Source organism: Lepisosteus oculatus, chromosome 14, assembly GCF_040954835.1.
Source record: "Lepisosteus oculatus isolate fLepOcu1 chromosome 14, fLepOcu1.hap2, whole genome shotgun sequence".
NCBI classification, from domain to species: Eukaryota; Metazoa; Chordata; class Actinopteri; order Semionotiformes; family Lepisosteidae; genus Lepisosteus; species Lepisosteus oculatus.
The window spans coordinates 25974951-25992447 of NC_090709.1; the positions used below are offsets into that span (position 1 = coordinate 25974951).

The window sequence follows — 17497 nt, forward strand, 5'->3', positions numbered from 1 at the left end:
GAATTCTGGGGTCTCCCCATACCAGAGATTATGGTAGGGCTTCAGAATGGTGATTGGCTGACACCATCTGACACCCCTCTGATTGGAGAAAAAAGACGTGCTGGTTTGCTATACATACTGTACCAGGAAGAGGATTTCTTTCTATTCAAAACGTGTATTTTAAAAGTTTAAGAAGTAAAAACCTTACAGCGTACACAGATTTCTAAACTGATCAGGATCGTTATCTTTGTCTTATGCATAATAATGTTCACCGCTCTGTCCAGCAAATTAATAATAAACTTTATTTTATATAGCGTTTTAAACGAATAAGTAATTAGATTGCTCATAAACCTAATCACTTGCTTTTTCTTTTTATTTAGGCTCAGATTTCAACTATAGATCGTATTATTAATAACCATAATAACAACCAACCAACAAAAACAACCATATAAACATAATACCAACCAAAAACATAGATAACAACCACAATACAAAATCAAATATATCAAACAATTTTACTCTCGCAAATTCCTCAAATTATCATAATCCCGCCCCTTATGCAAAACCAAACCTTCCTCCCATCCCAGTTTATCCTGTTTATCATAAACAAAATCCACCTCAATTTTCAACATAAAGCATTACACAAAATCAATACCTCAACACTCCATACTCAACAACGATAATTCACAAACAGCCAGAACATGTAACTACACATTCCCAAACAGACCAAATTCCCATAGCCCCGCCCCTTATGCAAAACCAACATCCCTCCCCTGTTCTCTCTCTTGTAATTGTTTTTATTTTCAAATAAATTTTAGCAAAGTCATGTATTTTAAAAATCTTAAGATTTTTATATTTATGTCTTTATTTAGTGGTTTCATTAGTGACAAAGGCTAAACTTTCTTGGAAAAATGTCTTTTATGTAAACCATGTTTGCTATTAATTCATTCAGGGCTAAAATATGTTCATTGTCTTCTAATGAAAGAAGGGTTCCTTTCGCCGTAGTCGGGTTGAAATTAGAGGCTTGCCACGCCCGGACTGTTACACCAACGCATTAGCATGTTAAAGCGATTTCATTGAGGAGCCTAGCCTTTAACTAGTAAGTACTGTACTTACTGGGTTTTTGAGGGGGGGGAGGTGTCTTTCGCTGGAAATCTCGCCTCCTACTTTGAAAATACCCGTGAAACCGGTTCAGTTCGTCACAGCCAGCACTCCTGCAGAGAGGGGGGTTGTACTTGCAGTGTATACAGTACACGCGTTATGCTTTTCGTTAATGTCTAAGCCGGAACATATCATTATATCTCATTTTGTATTTCTTAAAAAAAAAACGTTTTCCCAGCCTAACAGTATTGTTTTTAACCTGTAAAGCGCTTTGAGGAGCCACCTTTAAAGGCGCCATATACAATAAAGTTCATTATTATTACTATTGTAAATTTGCTGGACAGAGAGGTGAACATTATTACACAGAAGACAAAGATAGCGATTTACGTTGCATTGTGTATCGTGCTGCTTTAATACAGTTTTAAATAATTAAAAGTCTAAACAGTATCAGCTTTATTTATGGGTTTTAAATAAAGGTGATTTAAACGCGATTTAAATCAATATAAATGTTTATATTGTAACGCATAGGTGACTATTCATTGTTATTAAAATGACTTAAATTCGATCATGTTGTGGTATTTAGAAATATACATTTGTTTGGTGTGAGTGAAGTTTTATTTAATCTCTGAGCCATACTGATTCTTCTGGAAGCCAGTTTCCACCAGGGAGTAAAAAAAAAAAACACACTATGGTATTCTCTCCAATGCAGTGCAGTTAAAAACATACCTCTGATGCTGCTCCTAAATGAATATCGTTTATGACCATCAGAAGCTTTATGCTCCTTTTCTTTTTTCCAGTGGATTGAACAGGGAGAGGCATTTCATGATGTACTCTTCACTGATGAAACAACAGTGGCTCTGGAACAGTTTTCAACCATGTCGTTTTATAAAAAGGGGAGATATGTACACGTTACTGAAGCTAAAAGTTTAGCCTTTGTCACTAATGTAACCACTAAATAAAGACATATAGAAATCCCTACGTTACAGACTGTATATGGCTGGTATTGGTAGTTTAAAGAAAAAATACACACCAGTATTCCACTTTCTCCCTAAACATTTTAAGCATCAGTCTTACATGTGGTTATTTCGGAAACGTTTGTACGTGCTCCTTCTGACCATGTTACTGTTTACTGTTACTGACCATATTAAGTTTAAGTGCCTGTGGGCACTTTTCCTGTCCGTGGGGGGTGGACCGTCTTTCATTAGAAGGTTAGTCTGTTCTACTCTGAGAATGTAGAGGGGGTGGAAAGTGCCCGCGGTCATTTAATTAGTATTAAAATTCGCACTGATTCCCTTGTGAAGATACGGACATAGGAATATTCGTGCGTGGTCAAAAAATGGCATAAAAACGACAAAGTGAAGGCTGTGAAAACATTCACAATGTACTTTATACACAAAGCAAATATACCCCCCCCCCTCTCTCAATTCAATTCAAGCTGCTTTATTAGCATGACAGATGGGTACAATCAGTGTTGGGTATTTACTTTGCTTTGAGATGCCACTTTTAAAGGTGATATATAAAATCAAGGCTTTACTTGCTTTAACTCCGCAAGTCTAAGTTCTTGTGTCTGTCCTATTCGAACCCGAAAGTATTACAATATGTATCTTTATAGCAGGTGGTGTACAGCTTTTTAGTATAGATTACACTTTTCTAAAATGTATTTAAAAAATAAAAACGATTACAATCTAATCTTTCCACGTTTGATCCCAAAATAAATCTAAACGGGGAGAAAGCTATGCTGAAAGTTTATTAAGATACTTAGAAGACAAAGATATCAATTTATGTTGCATTTGTCTGATTGTGAATCAAAAAACACATATATTTAAACCCGCATTTGCGATTTAAATCAAAACGTTATTTAAATCAATATAAATGTTTATATTGTAACACCTAGGTGACTATTCATTGTTATTAAAATGACTTAAATTTGATCATGTTGTGATATTTAGAAATATAAATTTGTTTGGTGCGAGTGAGGTTTTATTTAATCTCTGACTCAGTGATGGCCTGGCATGGTGAGGTGCGCTGGCAGCTATGTGGTGTTACGCAGTGGTGGCCTGACACGGTGAGGTGCCCTGGCAGCTCTATGATGCAGTGGTGGCCTGGCACGGTGAGGTGCGCTTGCAGCTATGTGACGCAGTGGTGGCCTGGCACGGTGAGGTGCGCTGGCAGCTGTGTGATGCAGTGGTGGTCGGGTATGTAGAGGTGCACTGGCAGCTGTGTGTTGTGACGCAGTGGTGGCCTGGCACGGTGAGGTTCGCTGGCATATAATGAATATATTTCCATGGATATAATACAACTGTTATTATTGATCACCGAATTATTGTACTTGACATGACTTCATTCAGCCTTTCCTGAACGTCTATGACAGGCAGAGAGAGTGCTGTTTCTGGTGCGATCTTTTGCAGCTGACATTTCACTGTTTTAAACGAACAAGAAATTAGATTGCTCATAAATCACTTATTCTATATAAACACAGCGTAATTGCCCTCCGAAAATCCTCTTTTTCTTGTTCGTTTTAGAGACCTTGATCAAAACTGATTTTAGATGTCAGAAAGGATTTATTTTCTCTGTATTTCCTACATTGCTTTGTCGAGATTTTAACTTTATATCTAACTTTATATCTAGGCTCAGATTTCAACTATAAATCGTACAGTGATTAATAGCAGTAAATACTGATGTTTTGCACCCTACTACCACAAAAATATATGTTTAAAAAAATGTCATGTTCCCATATAAAAGACATGCCTTGGAGTATAGACCCCCAAAGGAATGCCATAGACTCAAACTGCAAAATAAACACATATAGAAAGAAAGTATTTGTATTGTAATTGCAAATCCTGGTACTGTATGAGTGATTGAAATGACTTTCCTCATTACAAATCTCTTATTAGAATTTAAATTTCTCTGTAACTCCAGGTCAGAACAGAGAAAATGTAACTGCCTTAAGGAGTTTACGATTATGAAAAATAGAAGGATAAGCATGATACGTCTTCTGTCATTTTCTAAGTCATGTTACTGAGCACCAAATCTTATTGAGAATATGAATCCATTTAAGGTTTATACCATTAAAGTAACGGTTTATTCCATGCTGAAAATGTTTGTACCAGACTTTTTTGAGGCCTGTTTAATTGTGTCTGAAGTCTGATGTTGTAAATTTTATTGTTAAAAAGATCAATGAAAATGTCACTACTAAAGTTAGCTGGTACTGTTGGTACTGTAAGTGGCAAGTAGAGCTCATATTTTAGATTTTGTGTAGTTGCTAGCGTTGAACTGTGTGTTGGATGCACATGAATTGAAGGAATGGGCAAACATAGCTGATGCGGATCCACAGAGCCAGCATATTAAGATGTTTATAATTAGAGGCAATTTGTTTAAATAACTAGGTATGGATACTGATGTGCAAGAGAGGTGGAAAGGCTGTTTCCTTAAGCCAGCACTATAAAATATTTTATTCTCAGTGAGATGCTGCCATTTCATAGTGGGTTTCTAACACCGTGTATAGTTCCATCAGCACAGTGCCTTTACTTCCATTTCTAATCTCTTTATCCAGTACAGAGGATTTGGAGCCTATCCCAGTAAGCAACGGACACAAGGCAGAATACACCCTGGACATAGCGCCAGTCCATCACAGGACAGACAGACACAAACACACACACCAGGGCCAGTTTTCCCATAAACCAATTAACTTACCAGTATGTTTTGGAGTGCGAGAGGGAGTCATATCACACATATGGAGAAAAACCAGAGAGAACATGTAAACCCCACACACACAGGATGGCAGGAATTGAACCTAGGACCCCAGTGCTGCAAAATAGCAATGCTAACCACTTTGCCACCATTATAAATGGATGGATATCTTAGTTATCTTTCTAGTTCACAGGTTTGCATGCATAATTTAATTTTGAAAGCCACTGAGACATCAGGTACTACTGTTGTATTTATGAAAAAGAAACAAAACAAAAAACATACTAACAACTGTGCCATCCTACTCCTTAGTTAATACATTTTATTATTCATAAACAGTTAACATTGTTAGCAAAATATTTAAAATTATATTTAACCCTATTTTTTCTTTAGTTTTGTATTTAACTTATTATATGATAGTCAGACTTAATGTATATTTGAACAATGAAAATATATTTTTACAAGATTTTACATTAAGCACTTAAAATTAATATGGTTAATAATAGTAAACTGTAACATGCTGTAACAAGATCGGTTAAACTGCGAAGAAAATGCTTTCAGAGAAAATGCTTTCAGAGAAAATGTTTCAGGTGTGAAGAACATAGATCTCCAATGCAATTTCAACCAAAGCTGTTCCCACACACCCTGCCCCCACTACCATTAGAATATAAACAAACATTTTAGCGTTTCATTCTGAGCAGAAGACCCTCACATCTGAAGAGTGCTGGCTGTGACGAATTAAACCGGTTTTACAGGTTTCAATCACAGACCATGGATTTTTAGAAACATCCCATCAGTGACATCACTGAAGTCAACTCCTAGGTACTGTAACTGTCGTGTGGGTAGTTTCACAAGAATCAGACAAAGGTTTAAGCATCGCTTGTTCTAGATAAAACTGCAAAAAAAACAACAACAACCAATAATGTACTTCTTTGCGTCTCTGTTTGCCCAAATCATATATTCACAACGTGAAATCTAGAAAATAATATTACGTAACCAAAATCCGCAATATGGAAACAGAACCTGTGTAATTGTTGATAGATGATGTACTCGTAACATTTTTTCAAGACGAACTACAACATTTAAAAAATGACTTGTATGTACTTGATATCTCTAATCAATCCACGGGTCCCAGCACAAAACGAAACTAAAACGCATACCGTTTCGCGCTTCTTATTAGTTGCTCAAAAGTAATTTGATCGTATGAAATGCATAATATAAACCTAGAAACATATACGTGAGCAGTACTTAAGCACTGTAGTATCGGTGTTAAGACATACCTCTCAAATACTGTAAATCAAGTTAAAAATATCTCAAGACCGATTCTAGTCATAATGAAACCATGTTTCGTGTATGTTTTCTTTAAAGTACCGAGACCAGCCATATACTGTATGTTTATGTTCCAAAATTAATATCGTTTATGGCCTTCACACGCGTTGCAGTATGCTCCTATTCTTTTTATGCTCAGCTACTAAGATTTCCCTTCAGTGGTAAAATTAGATATGAATATTCAATACTTAAACGGGCACAGTTAAGACATTAAATATACATATACATACTGTATACAGTACAGTTTTCATACAGTAATATGTTTATGTTCCTAAATCAATCTCTTTTATGAGCATGTGAAAGGCATGGTGAATCGATTCTCAAAAATTACTGTACTTTGCATGATTGGAAACAAATGCGTGATTGCGAAATGCTGTGGTGTTACTTTTACAAAGACGGTCAATGAAAAAAAGAATGTTGACCAGGGCAATACTTTGAGTTTACACTTACAGCTTGTCCAAAGTCATTCATTATTAATACTATTAGTAATATCTTCGTTAAAGACTTTGATGGCCACAGCTCAAACATGAGAGGTTGAGCTTTATTAGCTCCACCTTGCCGAAATTCCGGATACTATTATTTTGCTTGTCATATTATAGGAGAATTTACGGTAACTAGCAGTATTTACCGGTAACTCGCGGTATTTACCGGTAACTTGCGGTAGACTGCGTACAGCGTACCGGAAAATAATGCGGTATCGCCCACGCATTTTGAATGGCTGCATCTGTATGTCCCCCAGCTCTGAGCCCATTGGGCCTGCTGGTGTGACCAGAGCTGCAGCGTCGCCATGCTGGTGGGGGTCAGTTCGGCTTTTCTGTTGGAATGAACAGGGGGGTTACATGATGGTGCTGTCTGTGGTCTGGCTGTCCTGCTGGTCTGGATGAGGGGTGCGTAGTGTGGTGCAGGTTCTTGTCCCATCCTGCTCTTGGTCCAGGTTGGAGGGTTGCACCGATTCTGAGTCTTGTTAGCTGGTATGGATGGGTTTGGGGGTGTTGATACCAGAGTGGTCCGAGGGGGGTGCAGGTGTCTCAGGGGCATTCTTGTTTTTCTGTGAGTTCAGGTTGATTCTGTTGGTTTTGCCACGAATCTCCCTCACGCAGGCAAGTGCTCCCGCATTCCTACGAGCTCTCCCCGTACCAAACATGCACGTGTCAATCAGGCCTCTGCTTAAACCTTCATCTGCCCCCCAGTCATTGCTCACGATTGAGATTCTCTCCCGGAGCTTACGTACTAACTACACCTTTGCCTTACTACGACCTCTCCCCTGGACCTCGACCCCGCTTTTCCGACTACCGCTTTAGCCACTCGATTTTGTACCTTCGCCTGTTTTACGCTTTCTCGGATCCTGACCCCAGCCTGACTTTTCGTTTACGCCTCTGCCTTCTGAATCCACACCGACGCAACTTCTACGCCTTCCCGGACTCCGACCCCTGCCAGTCCCTTGACTACACTTTCGCCTGTCGATTCTGTGCCTACGCCTGTGCTACGTGTGGAAGACCGAGTCAAAAGGTCAGGACAGTGACTATGCATGGGAAAGGTTTTCTGTTCGCACCTAAGACCACTGTCTTAGGTGCAAACTAAAGCCTGTGATTCCTCACACCCATTCAACCAGAGAAAATTGAAACAGATTGTAGGATGCCAAATGGCACCCCCCTGTCCTGTTTGTTTGACTTCTGACACTGCCCCTTTCCCTGTATGTTCCTTTGATATGTTAAAGTATTGCCTACTTTTAATGTATAAAAAAGGACAGTATAACTTCAGTCCAGTGAGCATGTCTTGAGTGCTAGGGGAAACCCTTTCTCTGTGATATGCTCCCCTTCAGCTGATTGTATTAAAGATCTCTGTTGACAATCTCCCAACCTGAGTGAAGACTGAGTTTTCTTCGACATACGCCTTCCCGGACTCGGACCCCTGCCTGTTTACTCCGAGTATGCCTGCGTCTCGCGCCAACCCTACCAAGGGCACCGCATTGGATCCCTATCCTCAGCAGTCAGCCCCTGCGTGACAGGTTCTGAGTGTCTTGGTTACATCCGTTTGTGTGTATAGATGAAAAAGCTATTGAAGAGCACCCCGACACCCCCCACCCATCTCGGTGGAAGTTGCCATGTTCAAAAAATCCTAAAAAGATAATTAAAGTTTCACACAACAAAGCATGACTGTGAAAGGTCAGGAGGCCTGCCTAATGGTGGTGCTGGCCCCACTAGCACCTCTTCCAGCAGCAACCTTAGTTTTTCCCAGGAGGTCTCCCATCCAGGTACTGACCAGGCTCACACCTGCTTCAGTACTGAAGGCTGCTGATTATGGCCAGCAGCCATATCACCCTGCAACTCACAACTGGCAACCCACTGAAGCTAAGCAGGTGTGAGCCTGGTCAGTACCTGGATGGTAGACCTCCCGGGAAAAACTAAGGTTCCTTAGTTCCTTAGTGGGGCCAGCAGGGGGCGCTCACCCTGTGGTCCATGTGGGTCCTAATGCCCCAGTATAGTGATACTGACGATATCCCCAAATTTCCCCATTGGCCCTTACCAATCATGGCCTCCTAATAATTCCCCTCTTTGAATTGGCTACATTTCTCTTCTCTCCTCCTCACTGATAGTGGTGAGTGTTCTGGTGCACTATGGCTGCCGTCGCATCATCCAGGTGGATGCTGCACATTGGTGGTGGTGGAGGGGAGTCCCCATTACCTGTAAAGCGCTTTGAGTGGAGTGTCCAGAAAAGCGCTATATAAGTGTAAGCAATTATTATTATTATTATTATTAATGAGCACAACACTTGATTACAGTAAAAAAATCATTAAAAAATAAAGAAATGTTCCACATCTCAAAGCAAGGTTGTATAAGGTTAGGGGAGCTGTCTGATGTGTAAAACACCTGTTTGCAGCACTGTGGCTGTTGTGCTTGAAGAGCTATTGACTCGTGAATAGCACCCTCCTATCACCATGTACGGCCTGTCTAATGGTGCCATATTGAAAACATCATAAAAAAATAAAGAAAAGGGACACAGCCACAGCAAGATTGTATAAGGTTAGGGGGCCTGTCTGGTGTGTAAAACACCTGGTTGCAGCACTGTGGCTGTTGTGCTTGAAGAGCTATTGACTCGTGAATAGCACCCTCCTATCACCATGTACGGCCTGTCTAATGGTGCCATATTGAAAACATCATAAAAAAATAAAGAAAGGGGTCACAGCCACAGCAAGGTTGTATGAGGTTAGGGGGCCTGTCTGGTGTGTAAAACATATGGTTTCAGCAGTGTGGCTGTTGTATTTGAATTGCTATTGTAGCGGCAATGCTTGTTAATAAGACAGAATTAAGTGTTGGTATGCTGTCCTAAAGGAGGCCCCATCTCACCCTCCATCTCTGTGGTGCAGCCACAGAGAAAGTATTCATGCAGGCTGATTTAAGATGTTTTGTTTTGATAAGGAACAAGCTCCCAGACAGGGATGCACTTAGCTAAGCCTGGCTATCATGATCAATGGTCATTCATTGGCGCCTATCAGTCTAGGGAGTGCCGAATGGACATCTGGACTGCATTCCTAAGTGTCAAGAGTAAGTGACTTATATCTCATCTTGACCAACCAATCAGGGACTGGCAGGGCGTGGTAAAACCATGTGGGTCTCCAATGCCCGCCAAACTCTCAACCAATCAGCACACATCTGGGTCTTGGTCAAAAAGGGAGCGCAAGCTCAGATCTGGGCTCTCCTTGGCCATTTTCGCGCATCCTCAGAGACAATCACGTGACAACTCCTGTTGTCTGCAAAAGGACTTGGACTTTGTTCTAAGCGCGAGGCCTAGGATCCCGTACGTACTCAGAATTCTACCAACGTGAATGCTCCGCTTGCTCAACGGCAGCCTACAGTTGGACCCTCGTCGACAACCTGAATAGCTTATTCAGAAGCAGCGCTGGACCGGGAACGAACCAGCTTCTTCCCAGGCAAAAGAGTGACTTGTGAGGACTCGCGGTCACATCTGTGCATAGAGACTTTCTACTAGCCAGCCGGACTGCTGGTAGATCCCCTCGGAGCAACGACTGACCTGCGCGCCGCAGTCAGATTCCTCCGCCCGTCCTACTCCGAGCTGCACCTTGACTGGTTGGCCGGTAGCCAGAGAACGCCGACACAACGCCCATTGGACAACCGCTGCAACAGAGGCTGCAACAGAGCCTGTCAGCTGGTTTGGTGTTTGTGCCGGGAGATTCCAAAACCATACACAGTGGATAAGTAAACCCCATGTTCTACATTGCGGCTCGAGAATTCAATTGTACCTCAACACAAGTTGTTATCAATTTAATTCATGAGTAATGTATTTACTTCCGAGTTTAGAGTAACAGTGGGTAATAACACTGATTAGCGATTTGGTAACCGAACGATATATATTGACATATATTCTCTGTTGTGTATCTCTTTGTGTTTGCATCTCTTCGAGATTATATACCTTGTATATTGATAACCCTCACAGTAAGGTCTGCCACTCGTATCCTGGCAGACTAGTATATGTTTGGTGCACAGTTTATATTAATAAATGTATCCCGTGTATTGAACCCGCGTGTGTGCGTTGTTAGTTGTTCTGACGATTGATTTTCTAAAAGCCCCAACGAACAACCTCGTGATTACTGCTACAATTAATAATTGTCTCAGTAAACCCATCAAACCACTACAACATTCAGGTACATTCAGCTCCGGCGGGAACGAGTCATTTGTCGGTCTTTTCAAGTGCTGGGAGCCGAGTAATCCTTTGCTTGTATCGTTTCTCCCCGGTGACTAGATCTCAACCTGCGACTCTCGACTGGGCTCACCCATGGCAGCCCAGCAGGTGTGAGCCTAGCCGGCACAGGATGGGAGATTCACCCCGGAAAAGCTCAGGTTGCTGCTGCTCCTGCAAGAGGTGTGACTGGGAGTAGGGAGCGCTCACCCTGCGGTCTGTGTGGCTTTCCTGATGGAGACACTCTGCTGCACAAACAGGCGCCGTCCTTCGGGGGAGGCATAAAACCGAGGTCCCGACCCTCCTTGGCCATTAAGAAATCCCAGGGCGTCTCTCAAAAAGAGACGCCGGGGGTGTCACTCTGGTGTTAGTGTTCCCCTTTACCAATCAGTCGGGGTCTCTTTCTAATCCCCGTCTCATATGTAACAATCAATGACGAGGCCCCCCTGTCTCGCGATATTGTACTTGTCTCCTGGCCGCTGGCTGGCGCCGTGAGATTTAGTACTCGCGCAAGAGACCGGGGGCAGAGCGCGAACGCGGTCCCCCGCCCCCCACAAAGTGTGCGCTCCAGGTTCCCTCTCGGGGCTCTGCAACACAGCGGAAAGGCAGCGAGAAGGAGCCTCTCGCTCTGACGCCGCAAGGCCACAAGAGGGCGGAGGCGCCGCGCGCTGAAATAAACACGCGACAGCCCAGAAATGTTTTGAGTGCTGTGCACTGGAGGTTTTTGTCTTGTGAAGACTTGCCTTGTGCTCCTCCGAGCAGTTTGTTTGTTCTCCTCCAGTGCGGGACAAGCCAACACAAGGGAGCACATTCGCCAACATCCAGGTACGCAATGCTATTTGGAAAGAGGCTCCTTTCCAAAGAGTTGCACACGAACGATCCTTCAGTCCAACTCGGGGGGCACAGAGCCCCAGCCACACACAGCTTCAAGTAGCGAGTTAGGTGCCACGACTTTCGCTTGCGGCCGCACCACCCTGAATGTGCCCAATCTCGTCTGATCTTGGAAGCTAAGCAGGGTTGGGCCTGGTTAGTACTTGGATGGGAGACTTCCTGGGAATACCAGGTGCTGCAAGCTATTGCTTTCTCGGCCAGCAGGGGTCACCGTTGGTGCCGTAGGCTTTGGGAGAAAAACCTGGAGGATGGAAAGGTGATCTATAGCCTCATCTCTAGAGATGTTTTGTTGCTATGGCATGTGTGTGACCCATATAAAAAAAAAAACGTTTGTAAAACGAATATCGAAGCTGCCTCTAAATCTGCAAATGAAGATGAGTCGATAAACCACTTGTTTATCGTATAACTATACATATATTCATTTATTACTGATTTCATTCATTGAACACGGATACAATAGAGGTACAGCCATTCACTGTTTGACATGTCTGCACTGGTACAGAACCTAGCAATCAGAAAACGGGTGAAACTGTCTTGAGAATTAGCATACAGTACCGAGGCCCCCATGACCAAATAAAGGCTAACCTCGATAATCAGCCTAAATAATGCAGACTACAGCAAAACGACTGACTTTGAAAAGGGAATGAATGTCCGGAAGGAGTAGTGTAACCAGCTTGAAATGCTTCTCCAGACCTCTAACTAAAAGAAACCGGGAACCAGCAGTGGCTTTCGAAATGGGATCCTATCGCAGCACGTGGTGTCGTAACTCTTCCGTATCCGATATTGGACCAAGCACATCAGGGGAGAGCGCGAACGCAGTCCCCCACTACCAGAAATAATGCAGTCGAGATTCCCACATTTGGGGAATTCGCAGGGGTCAGCACAGCCGGAGTGCAATGGCCGAGCCTCGCCCTGGGTGAATCGATTTTTTAAGAACTTTATTTTCTTTTCACAAAAAAATACAGGACATCACAAATTAGAAAGGTTTACATTAATATACATACTTAAAACAGTATATATGATCACATCTCATTACATTTTGACACGGTACCAGTTACATAGCAACAATTTCTTTTTTTCTGGTGTAAATCACATTCTTTACTTAAACATGATAATGTTTTTCACAGTTTCTTGAGATATTGACCTATGCTCTCTATTTCCCACAGATTTTCTGCTTCCTCCCTCCTTTCTCTCCACAGATCTCTGAGGTAATAGTTCTCTTGGGTGATGAACAGGGCCAGGCTACCTGCTGCCTTGACTGGGACCTCGATGCCTTTGAACAGCCCCATGTTCCTCACTCTCCACAGGGCGTCTTTCCCACTGTTCACCACGGCCCAGATCCTGTCAAACAAGTCAGGAGGAAGTTTGACAGGAGAGATGCCGTTGTAGCGGCAATGCTTGTTAATAAGACAGAATTAAGCGGTGGTATGCTGTCCTAAATGAGGCCCCATCTCACCTTCCATCTCTGTGGTGCAGCCACAGAGAAAGTATTCATGCAGGCTGATTTAAGATGTTTTCTTTTGATAAGGGACAGCTCCCAGATGGGGATGCACTTAGCTGAGCCTGGCTATCATGATCAATGGTCATCCATTGGCGCCTATCTGTCTAGGGAGTGCCAAATGGACATCTGGACTGCATTCCAAAGTGTTAAGAGTAAGTGACTCATATCTCACGCAGGGCTCCAATGCCCGCCAAACTCTCAACCAATCAGCACACACCTGTGTCTTGGTCAAAAAGTGAGCGCAAGCTCAGATCGGGGCTCTCCTTGGCCATTGTCGCACATCCTCAGAGACAATCATGTGACAACTGCTGTTGTCTGCAAAGGGACTTGGACTTTGTTATAAGCGCAAGGCCGAGGATCCCGTACGTACTCAGAATTCAGAAAGCTTTTAAGCGCAGGAGGCGCCCTATCCCCGCTCGCTCGCTCATTCCCCTGTTCACACGTGCAGTGCGGCTTGTCCGTCTGTTTATTTGTCAGCTTTGGCGAAACACGGGTGCTTGTGTATTAGCGTGAGCGTTTTTTATTCTGATCAGGAACAGTTTTACAAGTCCGCAAAGGATCGAGGAAAGGTTTATCGCCAGCTGAAAAGAGACACAGCGCTTCGGCTGCGGAGACTTGTTTGGCTGGCGTTCGGAGAGTCGCGTTTTTCAGAATTGTATTGAGATCGTTTTCCACAGAGCTCAGATGTCAAAGCACAGCAGCAGCTCTCCACAGCGATCCTCTATAGCGCCCTTTCTCCCGCAGCTCCGTCCTCATTGGAAGGAAGCAAGAGTGAAAGGCTGAAGTGAAATAGAGCGGGGACGAAGGCAGTGAAGAGAGAGAACGTGGGAAGAAGAGAAAAACGCAAGGGAAAAAAGCAGCGTCGTAAAAGAGGTGACGGAGCTGTCCTCTCAATAAGAAGGGTGCCAGCGAGCCTTGCTCTCGCTTACGGCCACACCCCCTTGAGCACGCCTGATCTCATCTGATCTCGGAAGCTAAACAGGGATGGGCCTGGTTAGTACTTGGATGGGAGACCGCCTGGGAATACCAGGTGCTGTAAGCTTTTAAGCGCAGGAGGCGCCCTATCCCCGCTCGCTCATTCCCCTGTTCACACGTGCAGTGCGGCTTGTCCGTCTGTTTATTTGCCAGCTTTGGCGAGACACGGGTGCTTGTGTATTAGCGTGAGCGTTTTTTATTCTGATCAGGAACAGTTTTACAAGTCCGCAAAGGATCGAGGAAAGGTTTATCGCCAGCTGAAAAGAGACACAGCGCTTCGGCTGTGGAGACTTGTTCGGCTGGCGTTCGGAGAGTCGCGTTTTTCAGAATTGTATTGAGATCGTTTTCCACAGAGCTCAGATGTCAAAGCACAGCAGCAGCTCTCCACAGCGATCCTCTATAGCGCCCTTTCTCCCGCAGCTCCGTCCTCATTGGAAGGAAGCAAGAGTGAAAGGCTGAAGTGAAATAGAGCGGGGACGAAGGCAGTGAAGAGAGAGAACGTGGGAAGAAGAGAAAAACGCAAGGGAAAAAAAGCAGCTTCGTAAAAGAGGTGACGGAGCTGTCCTCTCAATAAGAAGGGTGACAGCGAGCATCGCTCTCGCTTGCGGCCACACCCCCTTGAGCACGTCTGATCTCGGAAGCTAAACAGGTGTGGTCCTGGTTAGTACTTGGATGGGAGACCGCCTGGGAATACCAGGTGCTGTAAGCTTTTAAGCGCAGGAGGCGCCCTATCCCCGCTTGCTCGCTCATTCCCCTGTTCACACTTGCAGTGCGGCTTATCCGTCTGTTTATTTGTCAGCTTTGGCGAGACACGGGTGCTTGTGTATTAGCGTGAGCGTTTTTTATTCTGATCAGGAACAGTTTTACAAGTCCGCAAAGGATCGAGGAAAGGTTTATCGCCAGCTGAAAAGAGACACAGCGCTTCGGCTGTGGAGACTTGTTCGGCTGGCGTTCGGAGAGTCGCGTTTTTCAGAATTGTATTGAGATCGTTTTCCACAGAGCACAGATGTCAAAGCACAGCAGCAGCTCTCCACAGCGATCCTCTATAGCGCCCTTTCTCCCGCAGCTCCGTCCTCATTGGAAGGAAGCAAGAGTGAAAGGCTGAAGTGAAAGAGAGCGGGGACGAAGGCAGTGAAGAGAGAGAACGTGGGAAGAAGAGAAAAACGCAAGGGAAAAAAAGCAGCGTCGTAAAAGAGGTGACGGAGCTGTCCTCTCAATAAGAAGGGTGCCAGCGAGCCTTGCTCTCGCTTACGGCCACACCCCCTTGAGCACGCCTGATCTCGTCTGATCTCGGAAGCTAAACAGGGATGGGCCTGGTTAGTACGTGGATGGGAGACCTCCCGGGAATACCAGGTGCTGTAAGCTTTTAAGCGCAGGAGGCGCCCTATCCCCGCTCGCTCGCTCATTCCCCTGTTCACCCGTGCAGTTCGGCTTGTCCGCCTGTGTATTTGTGAGCTTTGGCGAGACACGGGTGCTTGTGTATTAGCGTGAGCGTTTTTAATTCTGATAATGAACAGTTTTACAAGTCCGCAAAGGATCGAGGAAAGGTTTATCGCCAGCTGAAAAGAGACACAGCGCTTCGGCTGTGGAGACTTGTTCGGCTGGCGTTCGGAGAGTCGCGTTTTTCAGAATTGTATTGAGATCGTTTTCCACAGAGCTCAGATGTCAAAGCACAGCAGCAGCTCTCCACAGCGATCCTCTATAGCGCCCTTTCTCCCGCAGCCCCGTCCTCATTGGAAGGAAGCAAGAGTGAAAGGCTGAAGTGAAATAGAGCGGGGACGAAGGCAGTGAAGAGAGAGAACGTGGGAAGAAGAGAAAAACGCAAGGGAAAAAAAGCAGCGTCGTAAAAGAGGTGACGGAGCTGTCCTCTCAATAAGAAGGGTGCCAGCGAGCCTTGCTCTCGCTTACGGCCACACCCCCTTGAGCACGCCTGTTCTCGTCTGATCTTGGAAGCTAAACAGGGATGGGCCTGGTTAGTACTTGGATGGGAGACCGCCTGGGAATACCAGGTGCTGTAAGCTTTTAAGCGCAGGAGGCGCCCTATCCCCGCTCGCTCGCTCATTCCCCTGTTCACACGTGCAGTGCGGCTTGTCCGTCTGTTTATTTGTCAGCTTTGGCGAGATAAGGGTGCTTGTGTATTAGCGTGAGCGTTTTTTATTCTGATCAGGAACAGTTTAACAAGTCCGCAAAGGATCGAGGAAAGGTTTATCGCCAGCTGAAAAGAGACACAGCGCTTCGGCTGTGGAGACTTGTTCGGCTGGCGTTCGGAGAGTCGCGTTTTTCAGAATTGTATTGAGATCGTTTTCCACAGAGCTCAGATGTCAAAGCACAGCAGCAGCTCTCCACAGCGATCCTCTATAGCGCCCTTTCTCCCGCAGCTCCGTCCTCATTGGAAGGAAGCAAGAGTGAAAGGCTGAAGTGAAATAGAGCGGGGACGAAGGCAGGGAAGAGAGAGAACGTGGGAAGAAGAGAAAAACGCAAGGGAAAAAAAGCAGCGTCGTAAAAGAGGTGACGGAGCTGTCCTCTCAATAAGAAGGGTGCCAGCGAGCTGTGCTCTTGCTTATGGCCACACCCCCTTGAGCACGCCTGATCTCGTCTGACCTCGGAAGCTAAACAGGGATGGGCCTGGTTAGTACTTGGATGGGAGACCGCCTGGGAATACCAGGTGCTGTAAGCTTTTAAGCGCAGGAGGCGCCCTATCCCCGCTCGCTCGCTCATTCCCCTGTTCACACGTGCAGTGCGGCTTGTCCGTCTGTTCATTTGTCAGCTTTGGCGAGACACGGGTGCTTGTGTATTAGCGTGAGTGTTTTTTATTCTGATCAGGAACAGTTTTACAAGTCCGCAAAGGATCGAGGAAAGGTTTATCGCCAGCTGAAAAGAAACACAGCGCTTCGGCTGTGGAGACTTGTTCGGCTGGCGTTCGGAGAGTCGCGTTTTTCAGAATTGTATTGAGATCGTTTTCCACAGAGCACAGATGTCAAAGCACAGCAGCAGCTGTCCACAGCGATCCCCTATAGCGCCCTTTCTCCCGCAGCTCCGTCCTCATTGGAAGGAAGCAAGAGTGAAAGGCTGAAGTGAAATAGAGCGGGGACGAAGGCAGTGAAGAGAGAGAACGTGGGAAGAAGAGAAAAACGCAACGGAAAAAAAGCAGCGTCGTAAAAGAGGTGACGGAGCTGTCCTCTCAATAAGAAGGGTGCCAGCGAGCCTTGCTCTTGCTTATGGCTATACCCCCTTGAGCATGTCTGATCTTGGGAGCTAAACAGGGATGGGCCTGGTTAGTACTTGGATGGGAGACCGCCTGGGAATACCAGGTGCTGTAAGCTTTTAAGCGCAGGA

General features: G+C 44.8%; 1 protein-coding gene, 5 non-coding genes and 2 pseudogenes across 6 annotated transcripts in view; 6 read left to right on the plus strand and 2 right to left on the minus strand.

The window, feature by feature from the left end:
* Positions 1 to 17497, minus strand: part of LOC138242535 (scavenger receptor cysteine-rich type 1 protein M130-like) — a 358811-nt gene that overhangs the window by 60380 nt on the left and 280934 nt on the right. The gene's annotated exons all lie outside the window — the stretch shown is intronic.
* Positions 11751 to 11869, plus strand: LOC138244469 (5S ribosomal RNA). Its single transcript, XR_011193084.1, has one exon. It is a non-coding gene; the product is annotated as a 5S ribosomal RNA (ribosomal RNA).
* LOC138243575 (U1 spliceosomal RNA) lies at positions 12484 to 12648 on the minus strand. The gene has a single exon (XR_011192230.1). It is a non-coding gene; the product is annotated as a U1 spliceosomal RNA (small nuclear RNA).
* Positions 14110 to 14228, plus strand: LOC138216741 (5S ribosomal RNA). The gene has a single exon (XR_011180453.1). It is a non-coding gene; the product is annotated as a 5S ribosomal RNA (ribosomal RNA).
* On the plus strand, positions 15408 to 15526 carry LOC138217111 (5S ribosomal RNA). Its single transcript, XR_011180824.1, has one exon. It is a non-coding gene; the product is annotated as a 5S ribosomal RNA (ribosomal RNA).
* Positions 16064 to 16182, plus strand: LOC138218091 (5S ribosomal RNA; annotated as a pseudogene).
* Positions 16720 to 16838, plus strand: LOC138216263 (5S ribosomal RNA). The gene has a single exon (XR_011179975.1). It is a non-coding gene; the product is annotated as a 5S ribosomal RNA (ribosomal RNA).
* Positions 17376 to 17484, plus strand: LOC138219258 (5S ribosomal RNA; annotated as a pseudogene).